Genomic DNA, 14,205 nt, shown 5'->3' with positions numbered 1-14,205 from the left:
ATTATTTCACATAGAAGCAGAGAAAGTCATCAGAATAAAAAGAACCATGTTTCCAACCAGATGAGGTGCCCGATTACTTACTTTTTTTTATTTTCTTCCATTAAAACCTTCTGGTACTTTGGTGAATAGCTTATCTTTTGCCCACCTGCAATTAATTTTAAAATAGCCAGTTGTTCAGCAATCAACATACATTATATTCGACTAAGAAATACTATTAGAACTCAAAATTTGCATGCCTAAAGGAAGCCACTTGATTCATACATTTTGGCTCTACAATACCACTTGATTTTCATCGCATCAAAGGAACTCTACTTTGATTATACAATACAAACTTGCAAAGATCTTAACAAACTCTTTTTTGACTTTACAGAAAAACATCATATACAGAAAGAAATTATAACTAAATAAGAAACTGAATTCCTAACCGATCAAAACAGAAACCACAATTGATATAAAGGTAGTTAGTTCTCAGTCACATTGTAGGAACATGAGAACAACTGGACCAGTTATCTTTTACTAACTCCGCACAGTTACTCAAAAATATATCAATAACCATCTACTCCACATCTTATTACAACAACCAATCCTTCATCAGCATTAAAAGTTTGATAATAAGCAAATTTGCTTTAGAATATATGTATCAAGGACAAATTCAGATAGTGACTTAGCAACCCAATTGGATTAATAAATGCAGATTAACCCATCAACTCAAAGCCAATCAATTACTTCAAAACTATCTAAGCTATAATTCTCACCCTCACCAAACTCTAACCACCACATCAAAATCAAAGCAAGCTAACAAATTGACTTGGAAACCAGAAATTCATGACTAACCCAACACTAGAACCCTTAAAAGGAAGCAACTTCACTAACCAAAACTCAGCGAATAAGTAACCATTAAGCAAAAACAAAAAGAGGGAAATCTAAGATCTTGAAGAACGTGGAGGGCCAACAATGGAGGCAACCCAGTGGTAGAGACCGTCACCCAAGTTTTTGAGGTCTTTTTGGTCCTTCAGGACGAGAACGAGGTCGTAGATGTAGGAGATCAGCTTCTGGAAGTCGATGGTTCTAAAAGAGCTCGCCATTATTGATATGAGATTCACCGGAGGCGGAGAGGTTGGAAAGAAAAAATCAAACCCTAAAACTGAAATTGAGTGAAAACCCAATGTTGAGCCCTGTTAGTAAATTGAGGAATGGATTGAATCTGAGGTTGTGAAATTGAGGACGGAGAGCAGCGTCGGGGGAGAGTGGCGTCGTTGCAGGTGGGGAGTAGATTCATCGCGCAGGTCCGTCACCGCTGCCGTTATGAGCTGAAGGTTCGTTGCCGTCAATTGCCTCGTCACCATCGGTAGGGTTTGGAAGTGAAGATGCAGATGGAGAGGAGCTTTCTATTGGGTTATTTTTTGGAGCGGCGCTATAATGAAATAACATATCCCACGTCTTTTGGCTTTTTAGAGCGCTAAATTGAAGAAAAAAAATGGCCTGGTCCAGGCATGGCATCCCAAAACGCCATCAAGCTAAAGTATTTTCATGGCGTTTAAATACACATTCAATGGCGTTTTTATAAACTTCCTGGATTTTAATGATGTTTTTCCAACGCCGTGAATGTTCCGAAATTTTAATGGGGTTTGACAAACGCCGTCCCCGTATTGAATGAAAAGATTCAATGGCGTTTTTCCATAAAAACATCGTGAAAAGGTACTTTCAATGGCATTTTTCCCGACACATTATGCTCCAAACGTCATAGAAGTACACATGTGTACTAGTGCTAAAGCCCGATACTTTCGAATCCCGGCCCAATTCTCCGAGACTCAAAAATTCCCAAATCACTACAACACCTACTTAACCAAGAATTCAACATTTTCCCGTTCATAAAATTAAACAAAGATCACCAAAATTATACTAAAAAAATTGAAAGTCAATTAGAGGAAGCGCATCCTTTTCTCTACACAACTGCAAGACATCAGAAAATACAAAAATTAAAAACCAAACGGATAATAAGAATACAACCACAAATCAACCACTCAATTAAACCAAATAAATCAACCAAATAAACTAAATATATATAACACTACTTTTAAAACATAAAATATGTATTCTACTATGGGTATATATATATATATATATATATGTATATTATCAAGCAAAAATTATACAAAAGAGGAACACATAAGTGTCCATATATACAATTGTAGTCATATTTCAAGAATTTTGGGACACATAAGTGTGCCTTTTGCTAAAATAGAGACACATGATTTGTGCCTACTAAATATTTGGCACACATGTTAATATATGTCCCCAAAGGAAGAGATTTAAGGACACTAGTTCAAATGTCCCTAAACTAAGTGTCCCCATAGCCCTTATTTCTAGTAGTGCAAAATGGTACAGACAAAAATTCACAAGAAGGCTTCGTACATGTTAATGATGTTGTATTACATTAGCTTTTCTCCTCTGATGTAGGGGTGTTAATCGGTTTGAATGGTTCGGTTTATAGATGATACCGAACACTAAACCGTTCTATTTATTCGGTTTAGTTCGGTTTGGTTTTTCACTTTTTTTAAAAAAATCAATTGTGTTCGGTTTGGTTCGGTTTGGTTTTTCTCTGGTTTATATCGGTTTTTCTTTCGGTTATTTTGTAAAAAAAATCGCAGTTTCTTTCCTTGTCTACCTACTTGATTCTTAACGAAATAAAAAGAACATACGGACAGATTTGCAAAATTCTATTTACAAGATATAATTGCTTCACAAATGCATACAATTGCAAAAAGTCACTAAACAAGTTATACCACATTAGTAGGCATGTTGTCGTTCCACTATCTAAAATTCAAAATATTAAATTTTGACCGTCAGATGTGATCAGCATATTTAAATAAGGATATGGTAAAAAATTCATCTAATGTTGATAATATTTGGGTCTCGATCGATGTGGTCAACATTAACTTAATTTCATCTAATTAAGTGAATTTGTTCTTACCCCCTCCTTCTTAACTAGTTTTGGTGGATTTTTTCATGCACACACTCTCACATATATGTGATGTAGCAGCTCGTGTAAAATTTTCAAAAATTTTACGTTCTAGGGATAAGACTACCCATAGGGGATAATAAGCGTATAAAGGGTTGACCGCCTCGATTGGGACACAAACGTTATCGAAAATATGTGATTTTTTTACCATAACCATATTTCACAATACGTAACGCATCATGCGGAGATATTTGCAAAATTCTATTTATAATATATAGTTGCTTCACAAATGCATACATTTGCAAAAAACCACTAAACAAGTTATACCACATTAGTAGGCATGTTGTGGTTCCAATGTCTAAAATTCAAAATATTAAATTTTGACCGTCAGATGTGATCAGCATATTTAAATAAGGATATGGTAAAAAATTCATCTAATGTTGATAATATTTGGGTCTCGATCGATGTGGTCAACATTAACTTAATTTCATCTAATTAAGTGAATTTGTTCTTACCCCCTCCTTCTTGACTAGTTTTGGTGGATTTTTTCATGCACACACTCTCACATATATGTGATGTAGCAGCTAGTGTAAAATTTTCAGAAATTTTACGTTCCATGGATAAGGCTACCCATAGGTGATAATAAGCGTAAAAAGGGTTGACCGCCTCGATCGGGACACAAACGTTATCAAAAATATGTGATTTTTTTACCATAACCATATTTCACTATACGTAACGCATCATGCGGACAAATTTCTAAAATTCTATTTATAAGATATAGTTGCTTCACAACTGCATACATTTGCAATAAGACCACTAAACAAGTTATACCACATTAGTAGACATGTTGTGGTTCCAATATCTAAAATTCAAATTATGAAATTTCGACCGTCGGATATGATCAGCATATATAAATACATATATGGTAAAAAAATTCACCGAATTTTGATAAAGTTTGGGTCTCGATCGATGTGGTCAACATTAACTTAATTTCATATAATTAAGTGAATTTGTTCTTACCCCCTCCTTCTTGACTAGTTTTGGTAGATTTTTTCATGCACACACTCTCACATATATGTGATGTAGCAGCTAGTGTAAAATTTTCAAAAATTTTACGTTCCATGGATAAGGCTACCCATAGGTGATAATAAGCGTAAAAAAGGTTGACCACCTCGATCGGGACACAAACATTATCGAAAATATGTGATTTTTTTACCATAACCATATTTCACTATACGTAACGCATCATGCGGACAAATTTACAAAATTCTATTTATAAGATATAGTTGCTTCACAACTGCATACATTTGCAATAAGACCACTAAACAAGTTATACCACATTAGTAGACATATTGTGGTTCCAATATCTAAAATTAAAATTATGAAATTTCGACCGTCGGATGTGATCAGCATATATAAATACAGATATGGTAAAAAATTCACCGAATTTTGATAAAGTTTGGGTCTCGATCGATGTGGTCAACATTAACTTAATTTCATCTAATTAAGTGAATTTGTTCTTACCCCCTCCTTCTTGACTAGTTTTGGTGGATTTTTTCATGCACACACTCTCACATATATGTGATGTAGCAGCTCGTGTAAAATTTTCAAAAATTTTACGTTACAGGGATAAGGCTACCCATATGGGATAATAAGCGTAAAAAGGGTTGACCGCCTCGATCGGGACACAAACGTTATCGAAAATATGTGATTTTTTTACTATAACCATATTTCACTATACGTAACGCATCATGCGGACAAATTTACAAAATTCTATTTATAAGATATAGTTGCTTCACAACTGCATACATTTGCAAAAAAACCATTAAACAAGTTATACCACATTAGTAGACATGTTGTGGTTCCAATATCTAAAATTCAAATTATGAAATTTCGACCGTCGGATGTGATCAGCATATATAAATACAGATATGGTAAAAAATTCATCGAATTTTGATAAAGTTTGGATCTCGATCGATAACATATTTAATTATGTATATTAAAAATATCTATAAATAATATAATTTCTTTATAATATATATATATTCGGTTTTTCGGTTCGGTTTCGGTTTCCAAACGTCTCAAACCAAAACCACACCAAATCTTTCGATTTGGTACGGTTTTTTTGCGGTTTGGTGCGGTTTTTTTTTTCCGGTTTTTTTCGGTTATGATTCAGTTATGGTTCGGTTTTTTTTCGGTTTTCGGTTTTCAATTAACACCCCTACTCTGATGGGCATCTGACTCGACAATGGAAATACATGATAACAAGTCTAACCATAATCGAGAAAGACTGCCGGAAAAAATTCTTCGATCCATAGGATCATATATGACATCGTGACTTGCATGAATCCCTCAAGGATGAAAGCTTGAGAGGAAGGAGCGGTATACATGCAGACCTTCGGTCACTACAACAATATGGGGCAAAAGCTACATAAGAAGTGTAGCCAATAAAGAGGTGCTAAATGTCACATTTGAGATTAAGAAGAAAAGCCACATTTAATCTCAAATGTGACATCTAATCACACTTCTATTGTTTACACTTCACAATTTTATGAATGTGGCCTTTGTCCTATATTGTTGTAGTGGGTTAGCTGTATATTACAAGTTGGCAATGGAATTTGATATATACAAATTAAAAGATTAAAATTTCTAACAAATAGCCATGGTTGATTTTTGGAGTCTAATAAATTAATTAGCATGTCATCTAATCTCCTAAATTCTCTGGGCAAGAGGTTTGCACGTTATAACGTTGCTTCCATTCTTTAAAAAAAAAAGCAACGTAACAAATGATCTCTGGTTGCTTCCAGGAAAATGATACATACGTACATAATCAAATTAGCGATTTCAAAGGGTTATATATGTGTGAAAAATTACGTACGTGCATGTATCGCTCATTTTGATATAGTAATGCTCGTCTAATAAGATATCTGACATTTTTGTAATCAATCATACCTTGAATATTTCTGATCGACATATCAAATAACTAGCTAGTTATGGATTATGGAGAAAGAGTCCTGACCTAAAATTTGTCTTATTAGTGAATGACCTATTATTTGCTAACAAAGTTTGGAAATGATCAGAGATAAAAGTCATATTTCTTTGTCTATATGTAGGATCGAATGATCGATCTTGTCTTCGTCATGATCCAAATTCGATCAATATGTTGGTCGAAACCTAAAATACTGTGATTGCGTAGATCATATTATTCATATGTGAACGTAATGCATGAGTCCACATTAATTCATATCATCATAGTTAATCAAATTGAATCTTACATGTTATATCACTAAACCTAATCAATTAATTAACTAATCAACTTCAATGAAATATTGTAATCAAATTTATTTGAGAATCAATATATTAGCAGTACTATAGCTATATCAAATAAAATTAATGTTGTCCGTCCTACAAGTTTTCTCTATTAAGGATGGAAAATGAAATGGATCACCAGATCGGAGATCGATGCTTTAAAGAATGGAAAATGAAAGAAGCCAATGGATCATCAGATCGAACAGTTGATCATGACTAGACAACGACATATATAGCATACATGTACAGGTGGTGAACATGGTGTCTGATTACGAACGAGCCGACGCTAGCTTAATTCCATTCATTCCAATATCGTAAGTTCGTAACCTTATAAGCTACTCACTTTGTTTATTTCGTGTACTCCTTATTCTTCTTCAAATATGCTCAGATGCTCTTTGCTAGCTATTAATACCTAAAGTCCAAGTCCAACAATTTCAATTAACGGCAAAAGTAATTAATTGTGGATTGATATTAAGCGTGAGGACAAGTGATAATTCCATCGATTCGTGTTACGGAATAATCCATGGTACGCGTAGTGGACCACGTCAAATACCATGCAAGTTTGATCGATCATGATGAAGAATATAGTGATGCGATAATGGATTTATCAGACTAACTTATGAAAAGTCCCTAAATAAGTAGAGTTTACAACAATCTAAATTTAATGGGAAATAACACGATCTTAATTAATTGTAAGTTGAGATTTGCAAGGATTTGAGTTTCTGAGTTATGAGGTCATTTTTACGTACGCTTAATTAACCAGCCAAAGAATTAAGCTCGATCAGTTCATAGGTTGCAAAGGACTTATTCGATTAATTTATGTACGTGTTTTATTTAAAACTTTCAAAATCCTATCTAAGAAATATCTTAACAATGGGTAAACTGGTGAAGCGGTAACCAAATAAGAACTTTTTTTTAATTTTTACTCTCTAATCTCACTTCTTGGATCTCTGACAAACTTAATTTTAAATATCCAAATGTTCAACTAACTGATGTTTTGATCCCTTAGAATAGTAGAACAAAACTTTGCAACAGATATAGAGTTAGAGACATCTCATCAAAAAGTTGGCAGTTAGGGTCAATGTTGTTTACTACTCTTGAATGTTGCATGCATGTGATTTATTCTATATGGTTGTCAAATGCTTATTGTGCCTGCTTAATTTTGGAAAACTGATATGAGCCGCTCATCTTACCCACTACACCTCTCTGTATTGAGCACGTACTCTTTGGTACATGTCATAACCCCGAAATTTGGAATGATAAAAATTCGAATTCAGAGCCATGATAACTCTAAAACAATCTCAAATGTAATGAAATCATCTTACAACAACAGTGTATCGAAACTAAGTTCACAGTACGACTCAGTTGACTTGAATAATACATTACATGTGTCACGACCCCAAAATTTGAGGTGTTAAACTCAAAACTCGAAGCCATGAAAAACTCTAAAACAATCTCAAATAAATCGAAATAATCTTATAGTCACAGCGTATCATAACTGAGTTCACAATACATCTCAGTCGATTTGATTATTACCAAACCAATTTATAATTCAAGCATTATTACAAATAGAAATGTAAAATCCTCCCAATCCTCACCACAAATAGAGATAATGAAACTTCGAAATCTTCAGAGTAGTCCTCCAATTCTGCTAATCCACACATGCAGAACTATCCCCTACACCATCGAATATGTGCACCGGCATTGTAAACACAAACTTGGTAAGTTTTACAGCTCGTATGAGTAAAATAACAATATAACACGCATAGTAATACAAGAGAAAAATACTGAAAATATGTAATTATAAATGTACTCATAAGTCACAAGACGACCCATCTAGATGTCCAATAATATCTGAAAATATAAGTGCTCATGAGAAATTGGGCAACCTATATGTTTACCCAAATACATTCATAATACGGGTACTCATGAGATCCATGTATTCATCTGTTACCCCTCATGCAGTACGCCGTCAGACATTGGACAACCCATCCGTTACCCAATATCACAAAAATATGGGTACTCATTAGACCCAGGTAACCCATCTGTTACCCCTCATGCAGTCCACCGGCAGACAGACTAGAGCTCTAACTGAATCGTAACTGTCACTCGGCCAATGCTAGGTTTCGATATGCCAACACATTCGAAGACAGGTCCGAAGACATAAAAACGTTTTAACATGACTCAAGTTAAAACCACATACAATACAATTCTCACATGTTATTATACAAAAACCAAGCGACTCAAGCTCAATAAAATAAATAATGGTGCTTTGAATAAACTCATTTGGAAATATGAATATTAAAGTATATAATATAGTAACATATATATATATATATATCATATTTACCATTTATACACATACACAACCTACTATATCATATACATATTATAGTTCGATCTTTTAAATAAAGTGTAATTGTGAATCACCGTCAAGGGTAAACTCGTCATAGTGAGATTTATTCATCTTATTTTCCTGAGCGTAATTTCCTCAATACCGAGAGCAAATCCTTCACTTGTTTTGTCGATCACCTAATTGTATAAAAAGTGGCTAGAAACGTTACGTAAAACCTCAAATGCCGAATCAATACTACTGTTTACTGTTAACCAATTTACGGTTTTTACGTAAATACTATTCACGAATTACTGTTATGTACGTACTGTTTACGCATTACTGTACACCAATGTACTGTTTGAGTAAATACTAATCACCGAATTACTATTTCAGAAAATTAGTTTTACAATTACCGTACAAAAAATATTTTTTACAATTACCATACAGAAATTACTTTTGCCAAAATTTAATGTTTTGAATTATTGTTCACGTGCTGCCGCACGTGGCAGCACGTGGAGTTCACGCGCTACCTCCGGCAGCCGCGCGTGGTGCTGACGCGACACACACAGTAGCAGCGCGTGGGGCTCATGCGCCGCCCAAACCGGCGAGCGTGGCTTGCCCACCACCGCTCCAAACTCACTCTTTTCCTCTCCTCCTCCCTTTAACGGCCTACTACCGCCCCTGCACCACTCCAGTTGCCCTCATGCGCCGCCACAGACGGCAGCACGATCTCTCCCTCCTCCTCCTCCAAAACTTCACAAATCAACCCAAATTTCACACAACATGTACATCAATCGATTTAAAGTATTTCCATACCTATATTGAACCCTAGAACTGCCGGGAAGTCGCCGGAAAAGCTGAAATGCCGACGGTGGTTGAATTCATGCGGGGTGAGGTGGCGGCGCTAATTGGGCTCAGATTTGCTTACAGATGGTTTTAATGATGAGGATCGGCGATGATAGGCTAGCCCCAGTGCTCTGGTCTCGCCGGCGAAGAAGCTTGGACGGTGGCGGAATTGCAGGAATTTCGGGTAGTCGCTCGAGCTTCACGGCGGCGCGAGGAAGCGTGTCGAGCTCAAGGGCCGCTGCTAAGGACCGTGCGATGCCTTTGGGACCGGCATTGAGGGTCACATAGGCCGTAGACGCGAGATCACCGGAGGCGATTTGAGAGAGAGAAAAGGTCGGGGTCGAGAGAGAGAGAGAGGGAGGGAGGGGATTCTGTTTTAGGAAACCCTAATTCCCTAAAACTCATTTTATACTTTTTCCAAAATCGGAAACTAACTTCTGTCGCTAATAATATCCACATACGATGTTTGATTAGAACGCGTGATGTGTCCACAAATCCGTATTGACGTGCTCTACAACTTCCATGAAGGAAGTTTTCGGAAACGAACGATGAAAATTGAAGTCAACTTCCAAGTCACAAAACGTAACGTTTTTCCAATTTAAATGTGATTTATTCAATTTTCTAAGTTTAATAATTTCCAAGAATTCATACAATTCGAACCCGAAAAATCGGGGTATTACAACCAGTATTAAAACAATTGAAAATGTAATATTCACTCAATCCTCACCACAAACAGAAGAAGAAAACCCTCAGTAATCCTCCGAGTATGCTAATCCCCACATGCAGGACTATCTCATACACCATCGATTTAGTGCATCGGGATTGTAAACACAAACTCGGTAAGTTTTGCAGCCCGTATGAGTAAACAAAGATTATAACATACATCACATACAAATGAAATATAACAGATAACATTTTAAGACATGTGTACTCATGAGACACTAGACAACCCATCTGGTTACCCAATATTATTAAAAATATGTGTACTCATGAGATACTAGGCAACCCATATGTTACCCAATATCATTTTAAATCATGGGTACTCATGAGACCAAGACAACTCATATGTTACCCCTCATGCAGTACATCGGCAGACATACTAGAGCTCTAACTGATCGTAACCGATACCTGGCCAAGGCTTCGTTCCGATTTAATGCCAACAACGTCTGAAGATCAGAAAACGTTTTAACAAGACTCAATGTTAAACCCACGTACAATATAACAATCCGGCCATGTTTATGTACTACAACCAAGCGACTCTTGCACAACATTATATATATAGTCACCCCAATAATCCGGTATACCGGAAGGTAGGTTATCTCCCTTCCAGTCTCATCCGTCACAATTAATCAAAAATAATACAATCTCATAATTTAAATAAACACTGTAACATTATATAATATAGCAACTCATATATCTGTATCGTATTTACCATTTTCGTACACATACAACCCACTATATTATATAGATGTCACAATTCACTCTTTTTAAGAAATAATAAATATGAGTCATCGCCAAGGGTCGACTTGTCATAATGAGATTTACTTACCTTATTTCCTGCGTGCAACTTCTACTACATCGAGAGCGATTCCCTCACTCGTTTCGTCGTTCACCTAGTAGCATAACAACATGCTTATAAAAACGACCCGTAAACTAACATGTGATTATTAATTATAGTAAAAACACTGTTCAAAAACATTGTTCACGCGCCGCCACAGACGGCCGCGCGTGAGCTCACGCACCCCCTCCGACGACAGCGCGTGGTGCTCACGCGCCGCCTAAACAACCATGCATGAGCTTGCATGCGGCCACCAATTCCACCCCTCTTTCCACTGTTCTATCTTATGGCCTAACGCCGTCTCTTCGCCGCCCCACTGCCTCCCATGCGCCGCCCTAAGCAGCGGCACGCGCACCACCACCACCTCTACCCAAACTTCATCAAATCAATAAACTTCCAACATCAAAGATGAAGATCATGAGGAGTATATCATAACCAAACATTTAGTTCACCCTAAGTCGGCTGGAGACCGCCAGAATCGCCGCCGCAAGATCTCGGATCGGTGGTTGAAGATCGGGATTGTACTGGCTCGATTCGAGCTTCAATTCACATGGGATCGAAATCAGAGGAAGGAAGGACTACGGAACGAAGCGTCACCGGAGACTGAGGCGTCGATCGACGGTGGAGATTGCCGAGCTTGCTGCTGTGTGCTTGGTGGTTTGCTCGTCGTGGGCCGTGGCTCAATCAAGAGAGAATGGCACCGGTGGCCCTTTGATCGGCGGCCAGACGGCTTAGTTCCAAGCTCGTGAAGTTTTTTGGATAACCGAGGTCGGGGGAGAAGAGAGAGAAGCTGCGGGGGTTTCTATTTTGGATAAGTTAGGGTTTCCCAAAAATTTATTTTATATCTTTCCAAAATCGGAAACTAAACTATCGTCATTAACAACTTTCACATACGACATCTCATTAAGGTGTGCCGCATTTCCACGAACTCGTATCAAAGAGCTCTACAACTTCCGTAAAGGAAATTTTCAGAGATGAGTGATGGAATAAAAGTCAACTCTCAAGCCACTGAAAATGTAATGTTCTTCAACCTTAAATTTCTGAAATCAATTTCATTTCGCAAAGACATCGACAAAAATGTGTAGAAATGCGATTTTTACTCGAATTACCAAACTTTTTAACTCGAAAATTCGGGGTATTACAATACGTTATCTCCTTTCCGGTCTCATCCACCACAATTAATCGAAAACAATACAATCTCATAATTTAAATAAATACCGTAACATTATATAATATAAATATGTATCATATTTACCATTTTCGTACACATACACAACCCACTATATTATATAGATGTCACAGTTCACTCTTTTTAAGAAATCATAAATATGAGTCACCGCCAATGGTAGACTTGTCATAGTGAGATTTACTCACCTTATTTCTTACGTGCAACTTCTACGACACCGATAACGATTTCCTCCCTCGTTTCGTTGGTCACCTAATAGTATGACAAAGTGCTTAGAAAATGACATGTAAACAAACAGGTGATTATTAATTACAGGAAACACATTGCTCACAAAAACACTGTTCCAAAACATTGTTCATGCGCCACCGCAGACGGTCGCGCATAGAGCTCAAGCACCACCCTCCGGTAGTTGCGTGTGGCGCTCACGTGCCGCACACAGTAGCCGCACGAAGGGCTCACGTGCCGCCCCAGCAGCCGCGCGTGACCTTACTCGCAACCCCCAAAACCAAACGATTTCCTTCCTACATCGTCCTAGGCCTATTACCTAGTCCCCGCTGCCCTCATCTGCTCCCACGCGCTGCCCTAGACGGCGGCATGCGCACCACCACCACCTCCGCTCAAACTTCATCAAATCAACAAACTTCCAACATCAAAGATAAAAATCATGAGGAATAGATCGTAACTATACTTTTATTTCACCCGAAGTCGGTCGGAGACCGTCGGAATCGCCGCCACAAGATCTCTGATTGATGGTTAAAGATCGGAGACAAAATAGCTCGATTCGAGCTTCACAGCCAGTGGATTCGTGTCCAGGAGGAGGAGGGAGGACCTGCGACAGACACCTCGTGCCCCGCTCTCATTGGCGCTGTCGAGCTCGACGGAGCCATCACTATGTTTCCTCAGGCATGGATGAAGCGCTGCGCGGGGTGGGTAGCCACCACCACTGATCGATGCGGCCCGGCCGTGCTGTTCCAAGGACACCGGCGGTGTCGAGCACGGTGGCCGGAGGAGGGAGATTGCTAGTTGGAAAGGATCGGCAGCAATGGAAACTCGGGTCGGGGTCGGGCCGGCTCGGGTTTCTATTTTTGGCTTTCTGATTTTAGTTTCCAAAAATGTCCTTTTATAGCATTCCAATATCAGAAACTAAACTTCTGTTGCTAACAACTTTCATATACGATATTCGATTAAGGTGTGCCGCATGTATACGAACTCGTATCGACGAGCTCTACAACTTCTGTGAATGAAGTTTTCAGAGATAAGCGACAGAACAAAAGTCGACTCTTAAGCCACTAAAAACGTAACATTTTTCAACCTTAATTTCCGAAATCAGTTTCATTTGGCAAAACATCGACGAGAATGCGTAAAAATGCGATTTTACTCGAATTATCAAGTTTAACAATTTACAAGAAATTATACGAATTTAAACTCGAAAATTCGGGGTATTACAGCATCCCTAGATGTTGAGGTTCGATTTAATTCTCTGATCCTCATTCTTGGTTGATTTACGTTTTTTTAATGTACAACACTCTTCTCTTCTTACCGAACTCCATCGAAGCTATGCAAAATTTTGCCAGGGGACACATGACAGATAGAAATGACCAATGCCCTCTTAGGGGTTTTCAGGCTGCTCTTTCATTGTATACTCGTCATATAAGAACAAATTACATTGCAGAAAATTCCCAGTCTACCAATGGAACTGAAAGGATCATGACTAAAAATGCTCCGGTGTTTTATCAGCCTGGAATGAGTGCTTTCTTAAATGGGGTAAGAGTTTTTTCTAGTTTGGTCTGTTGTCTGAGTTCAGTTTCAGAGGTGTAAATTTTTGTTGTTGTTGTGGTAGGAGTATAAAGTTTCAAGGGTGTGGTTTTCTGAAGCAATCAGTTGGGATCCAACTAATGCTCACCTCTTGGACTGCTTTCGGATGTCAGTGGAATTGGGAGACAGACAAGCACAAAGAATCAGAAGAAGGCAGTGGTAGAATGCAATCTTCGGGGCATGAGACAGTTCCA

The sequence above is a fragment of the Argentina anserina genome, chromosome 6 (assembly GCF_933775445.1).
Source record: "Argentina anserina chromosome 6, drPotAnse1.1, whole genome shotgun sequence".
NCBI lineage: Eukaryota > Viridiplantae > Streptophyta > Magnoliopsida > Rosales > Rosaceae > Argentina > Argentina anserina.
Note: the sequence above shows the minus strand (reverse complement) of the source record.